Source organism: Hermetia illucens, chromosome 1, assembly GCF_905115235.1.
Source record: "Hermetia illucens chromosome 1, iHerIll2.2.curated.20191125, whole genome shotgun sequence".
Lineage (NCBI taxonomy): Eukaryota > Metazoa > Arthropoda > Insecta > Diptera > Stratiomyidae > Hermetia > Hermetia illucens.
Genome location: NC_051849.1, coordinates 70,904,801 through 70,911,817, shown reverse-complemented (window position 1 = coordinate 70,911,817; position 7,017 = coordinate 70,904,801).

The following is a 7,017-nucleotide window of genomic DNA, read 5'->3' as shown; positions in this document are numbered from 1 at the left end:
TTGCTGTACGCAGTCAGTGCATTTTTGTACTTCTGCCAGTCCCCGGTTTGTTTTGCCTCGTTGAAGGGCTTACGTGCCTCTGTTCTCATTTTGGCCAGGTTTCTGTTCCATCATGGTACATTCCTTGATGACTTAACTGTCTTAGCCAGACAGCTGGCCTCATAAACGTCAATGATGACTGTGTTGAGGATTTCCACCACTGTTTCTAGTTATAGTTCGCTCCTGACATCACCGTCCCTTTGAAGGTGGGCAATGTTGTTGCTTCAGTGCATTGCATGGGATTCTTTTTATTTTGGAGTTACCCTCAATGTCGAATCTAATTATTCTTTGATCAGGCATAGAGGGCTCATCGGACACCCTCCAATTCCTAACCGTTCCATTGATTAGAGTATTTCCTAGAGTTATGTCTAGTACCTCCTATCTAGTGCTCGTCACAAATGTTGGAGTGTTCCCTAAGTTATATATTTCTAACTTATTGCACCTCTTCGATTGGTGGCGCTGCTTCCCCAGACTTCGTGATGGTCAATGGCATCCCAGCCGAGGAGAAGCGGTAACGCCCTCTTTTCACAGTACTTTACCACTTTAACGACTTGTTCCGATGGAGCTCGGATTTCGTCTCCTGAGAAGTATCCCGATGTAACGATTGCCTCTCGAGTGCTTCTCCCGGTTTCCAATGAGACTTGGACAGCAACGAGGTCTACAGTTAGAAACTCTGAATTTCTTTTGAGAAAGATGCAAAGCCCATGGTCTCAAAAAGAATCCCGAATTACCTGTATGCTTCCTCCTTGCAGTCCGCAAATCGGCCCTCGATACAGCCAAGGTTCTTGAGTCAGCACTATTCCAATGTTCTCCCTGTAACTTACCCTTGCAATTACCGCACATGCAGCTTTCGCATGGTTGAAGTTTATCTGGGTTATTTTAGTGCAGGCCATTTGCTCCGTTATTGTTTAGAGCTCTTCTCCACTATCGGAGTATCAGTTCATCTTTTATCATCAATATTATTAATAGCGCAAGAACCGATTAATAAGGAACTGCAGACATCCCGGTTTTGCGCCGAGGTCCACCAATCCGATATCCATAAAAGTTGTCTGGAGTCCTGGCCTACGCCGTTTCTCCATCTGCGACACAATCTGCAACGTCTTTTTGTTGTCAGCATTACCCAACCCCGAACATGGAGGGCGAGTTGGTACAGTTTGTCTCGTTTTTAGGAGCAGGATACTCGCATTCACTCCACTCTGTCTTCAGCTTTTCGTTAAGAAAGAACTTCCAGTGGTCACCACGTGGAAGTTGAAATACGGTTTGGCAGTATAACTTTTGGCGTTGGTTCAGCAGATGTTTTCCAGTGTTATGCTCCATCGTAGGTACCAATCCAGGTTTTCGCCCTGGGACCTATGCTACCCTTTGAACGCCGGGGGCATACGTTTAGAATAGGATTATTAGAAGATGACCTGTCCACCCCGTAATGAAGAAGCAAAATCCGCTGAGCACCTCTTATGACCCGCCTATGGCCGTATCAATCATCAGACTTTTGGTGCTGTTGTACTCCGGTTGCAAAGAAAAATAATGGGTTACATAGACGAATCAGTGAGCAGCAGTATTGTATTGTATTGAGTTGTCTCCTGGATGTGCGTAATAGAAGACGGGGCTAACATCGGCTTTGAAAGGACTCACCATCTGATGGTCACTTGAGTCGTCTTGCGTGTTGCGTCTACCACTTCCCATAGGGCTGAGGAGTTGCGATCCCCAAGTTTGACATCGACCGCTTGTATGATCCAACTGTCGCTTGACAGTGGGAAAGCTATCTTCCAAATCGAACGGCAAAATGAAAAATGTTAGGGCGTCCGTCACGTTCCGGAGGGGCATCATAAAATCTGTCTGACTGCAAAATTGTAGATGCAGTTCGATGAACGGAAGGGGTGGAAGATGACCTTCTGTGATGACCGCTGCGAGTGATAACGGGCTTGACGTGCTTGAACTCCAATACCGAGCGAAATGTCTAGAAGTTTTGCGTAGTGTACGCCGTAATAAGAGACAATGCGCTATTGCGCTGGTCAGAGAAGCGTGGATGCCGCAGAACGCAATGATTTCGGAAGTTTATACCACATAATGAAAAGGCTTGCATGTGGTTGCAAATCCTTTGATAGTCCTGTGAAGGATGACAGTGGCTGAGTGTGAGGTGCGGATACGGAATGTTCCTCCAAGTAGAAGAGAAATCAGATCAGAATCAAGCCGTAGGGCTTGACGGTCTCCCCGCATAGTTATCGACCGCTGCACTTGCAGTTACTGCATATCTTCTACTTCCACTCGTACGGAAATCTTTGGAATCCCAGACCTTCCCCAGAGAGCGGAAGAATAGGATGAGCGTTAAGATTCCAAAAAGGGCACCCGTTTTGAGTGTGGCAATTGGAGGGGTATCTGCGTTCTTCCTGCCGTCGCAAAGATAATAGCTAAAATAATCCTAAAAGCTTGATCGACACAGAGCAGACTAGTTTCCGCTCTGGATCCTCTTGCATTGACTACGTAAACACCCTATGGGTCACTTTGGATTAGAGCGCGGTGTTCGCTGCACCTACTCTTTATCGATTTCGAGAAAGTTTTCGATAGTAGGAACAGGGAGTGTATCTGTAGTGCTCTACGCAGGAGGGACATTCCGGAGAAACTAATAGCCATTATCAGAGCGACATATGATGGCACAAAATGTCATGTGCAGTACCGAGCTAGAATCTCTCAGGATTTTAAGGTCGAAAGCAAAGTCCGCCAGGGTTGCATCGTTTCGCCGATATGATTTCTTCTTGCTAACGATATTTTTCTTCAACCCGCTTTGTCCGGAGGACGTAGAGGAATTCAATGGAGTATGATTTTCTCAAACACCTCGATTACGCTGATGATATCTGTTTGCTCCCACATCGGGTCATGGACTTTTGCTCAATGGCTCTAGATTTGGAAAGTGAGGCAAATTGAGTTGAATTGAAGAAAAACGTCAACAAAACTAGGGTTTTGAGTTGACGGGTGATCGAACTCTCTCAATGGCCAGAGCATTAAAGGCGTCGATCAATTTGCATATCTAGGACGCGTTGTTTCTGCCGACGTTGGCACCGAACTAGGTGTCGCCTGATGCATTAACAGTGTTAGATCCGCTCCAGAAGCATCACATCGAATGATACATTGTCAACTTAGGGTTTAGCATGTTTAATCTTAAGAAAACATTTTTTTGGCAAGCTGAGTAGCGGCTTTGGGTTACGGTGCTGTTGACATGTGTGCAGCAACAACTGAAGAGTTACCTCTGCTCTACAGTTGATCCTGGAAAATAGTGTTGTCTGGCAACAAGTAGGTGGGAACTAAGCCACACTTAAATCTTAAGACAATTTTTTATCTAAGGAGGTTTGTTAGCTATGGGTTTTTATTGTCAAAAAGCCTCCTTAAAGTAAAGAAGTTACTTTTCAAAATTAAAAGAGCATTGATGAATCAAATGGTTGTGGGTTGTCGAACTGAGTCAGTAAAATTATGACAAAGTCCACATTGTTTGTTTTTGGATGCAGGATTGTGAGGATTGGAGGGTAATGGCTGACGTGCTGACTTCGTTTTCAAAGCTTTGATCAAGCATGTGGTGTGGTCGCTACTTTGGAAAAGCAATTCCCTGGTATGCTTGCTTTGTCGGGTGATAGTATATTTTACAGTTCTTAAGGAGTATTTGGTTTTTCGTTTCTCCTCCCTTTTAACTGGGGACTATATGTTTAAATTTGTGTTTTTTTGTATGAACTGGAGTTCCTTTGACTATTATCACTTGAGAAAAGTGCGGCTATTCTCATCTATTCGCGTGTGAAATAGATCTATATACATAAATATTACGAACCGACACAACCTGTATGTGTACGAATAAATTCCTTTATAAACACCAACTACCGGAAAACTAATTATAAAGTCATTTGAATGCGGATGTTCGAATCACGTCGCCTTAATTAACAATTTCCCATACTACATAAATTAGAATCAATAAAAGCCAGGAGAATGCCATCAAAGTGCCAGGATCTATTAAAATTTATTTAATTGCTTTTCGACCACATCCACCCCATTTAATATCCTCTGTCCCTAAACAAATTTTCATCATTTCAACAAACATTTCAACCACCGAATGACCAATAAGTGGTGGTTTGAACTTTCTATTTTTTGCATTTCAACATTCTCTGCAATAAAAGTCGGGAAGGTCGAGTGGGTCTGAACGCAGGCCCCGCAACCATATTACGAAGTCTGACCCCGCAAGCTGGAGTCTTGGCTGGCCACCGCCATAAAGGACTACGTGACATGACCCCATTCAACTATTTACATGCACTGGTCCTCAGTGAATTTCTCATTTTGTTGTCATTTTGCGTGTTTATAGAATCAGAAATGTAAAAGCAAAGTCAGAGGACTTGACCCAGTGAACGAGCTTTGAATGCAAGAGTCCCAGTGCATCGGGCTGAAATGTAAAACATCTGAAAAGAAATTTTAATTGCATTCGGTTCGTGGTAATTGCCAAAGAGCAAGGGAGCCGGACCAGAGGAATAGAAAGGGGAGCATGGGAAAGTATGCCATGGTCAAAAAGGAAGCCAGGACAAGCGGACGATGGGATATAGTGTAGATATTTGGACGCGAATTTCGGTGGTAATGCTCCTTCGCCAGTGTTCCCGTTTTTCGATTGTATGCAAAATTTTTGCATGTCTCCTGTGTCGTATCAGTTCATTTTTAAAGTTTTCTTCCAGTGTAAACCTGTTTATGGGTTACTTCTCTCAACAGTTCCTGATTGGCAGGATACAGTTCATATACCTTTCACTACGAATATCTGAACCTTGCCTGTGACAGTTCCTTTTGTTGACCATATGCGAACCTGATTCAAAAACAAAGCTAAGCAATCTATCAAGGGATGATCTGTTAGACGGTTCAGAGGTACTAGCCCAGCTCTAAACGACAATGTAACGTTGAAAAGAGGGATGAAGATGACTTCGTTTTCGTACCAGGTGTTGGACGCTCCCTTTCATAATTCGTAAAAGACAACAAAGGTACAAATTATATTCAGGGAAATCCGCCCATAGTTCGGATCAACGCTTGGCCGGAGGTAGACAATTTCTTTTAGGGATTCAAGAGTTCTAAATACGCATCCATTTAATGTCGGACCGGACCAAATGGAGAGCAACTTGCTCCCACTCTTTGTAGTCCACGGACTCCTCTTACGTACAACACTTGCGGGCCGTTTCGGTCACGATGCTTCCAGGGCAGAGTTGAGGTAGCGTCTGATGAGTTGCCTCTGCCCCACTAAGCGGTAGAGAGAGAGAGGTAAAATTGAGAAATTCGGTTGCCAAGTACTCTTAGGGTGATCCACTCGTTGGCCATGCTGGGAGATTGGGTTCCACTGGATGACGTGACCAGTAATGTAATTGCTACCCTTCCTTTTTGTGTGACCTATCCTGTGCGTCAATCAAGTTCTTTTTTCTTCTATCGAAGTAGTAGCAGGCCAGCGGGGCTTGCAACGTTTGAGTAACAGTGGTGGTCACTTTCCATATGCTTCTCCCATATGGCGACACAGAAAGAGCATTAGCACATAACGGTCTTATATTGATATTGGTGTTGAGAACTTGCAGATTTTAAACAAGGCAGCAAAAGCGAGCGACATCCAGTTCGGTGATATGTAGATAGGGAGAAAGCGATGATCCGTCAGCCTGAGAATCTTGGTTTTGTTGGTGCTTATCTTAACTTCAACTCTACTTGCCGCTCTTTACAAATCTAAAGTCATTTGGTCAAACTCCGATGAGAGGGTAAACAAATGTCACCTACGTATTCGAGGCGTTTGAGGAAAGATATGATACACTAAACTCCACGTCCTCTGTGCAAGGCAGCATGAAGAAAATCATCGATAGCAAGAAGAAACAAAACCGATGACAAGATGCAACCTTGGTGGACTTCGTTTTAGATCTCACATTCATTTGAATTTTTATCTCGATGCTATATATTTTGTGCTATCATACGCCGCTCTGATAATAGCTATTAGTTTCTCTGCAGTGCTTCCACAGTGTAGAGAACACTAGAGGCATTCTCTGCTCACATTGTTTAAATCGGTGTAGAGAAGAAGAAGCGAAGATCTAAACTCCGCGCACTGCTCCAAAACGATTCCTAGGGTCATGATGTGGTTAATGCAGGTGGATCCAAAGGGTAAATCTACTCTCTGGTCACATTGATCATGGAAAGGATTGCGGAATCATTGATCTGTGGCAATTTCCGCTTTCCTGAATAGTGAAATAACCAATTCCTGGTAATTCGCGCGGTATTGGAGTTTCAGTGCGTCATTTTCGCCATCGCTCCCAGGGGTCAATAGAGTCTTCAGTTCCAACTGTTCATCGATTCCCTTCCACGATTCCGCAGTCAGTGAGATATTATGATGTCTCTACGGGACGTGACCGACGAGCGGCTTAGCGCCCGAGGAAAGAGCATCCTTGCTGCCGAATGCTCATCGATATTTTTAGACAGGTTGCTGGGGATATCTGCCGGTGAACAGAACTGTACGGTTGTGGTATTCCATAATTTCGACCGGAATTTAACAGTCAGAATCACGTGACTTCCAGTAGCCGTCAGAAATAACCCGACACCAGATTCGCGTCTGCTGCCACTTGATTTTCTAGAATACACTAGGACATTGTCGCAAGAGGGAGAGAAGTATTTTCCAGAGCCATCTCCTGAATGTTGAGCTTATATAGCTGGAATTGTCGCTCGAGTTGGAGAAAGCAAGCATTCTGGGGACCCTACATATCGTTATCGAAGAGTGTGCGCTTATTTCAGACACCAATCATAGTTCAGTTTTGGATAATCAAAGGAGTTCGACGTGAGGTCAGTCTTTTACCGGGGCGTTGTTTACTTTTATCAGTCTCGAAATTTGCCGGTTGCTGACACATAGATTTCTATTCACTTTAGTCGCCTCCGCTGACAGGCCCCAACCTGTGGTAGGAATGTAAAGCAAAAATAAGTTACACTTAACAAATTTTAATTTTT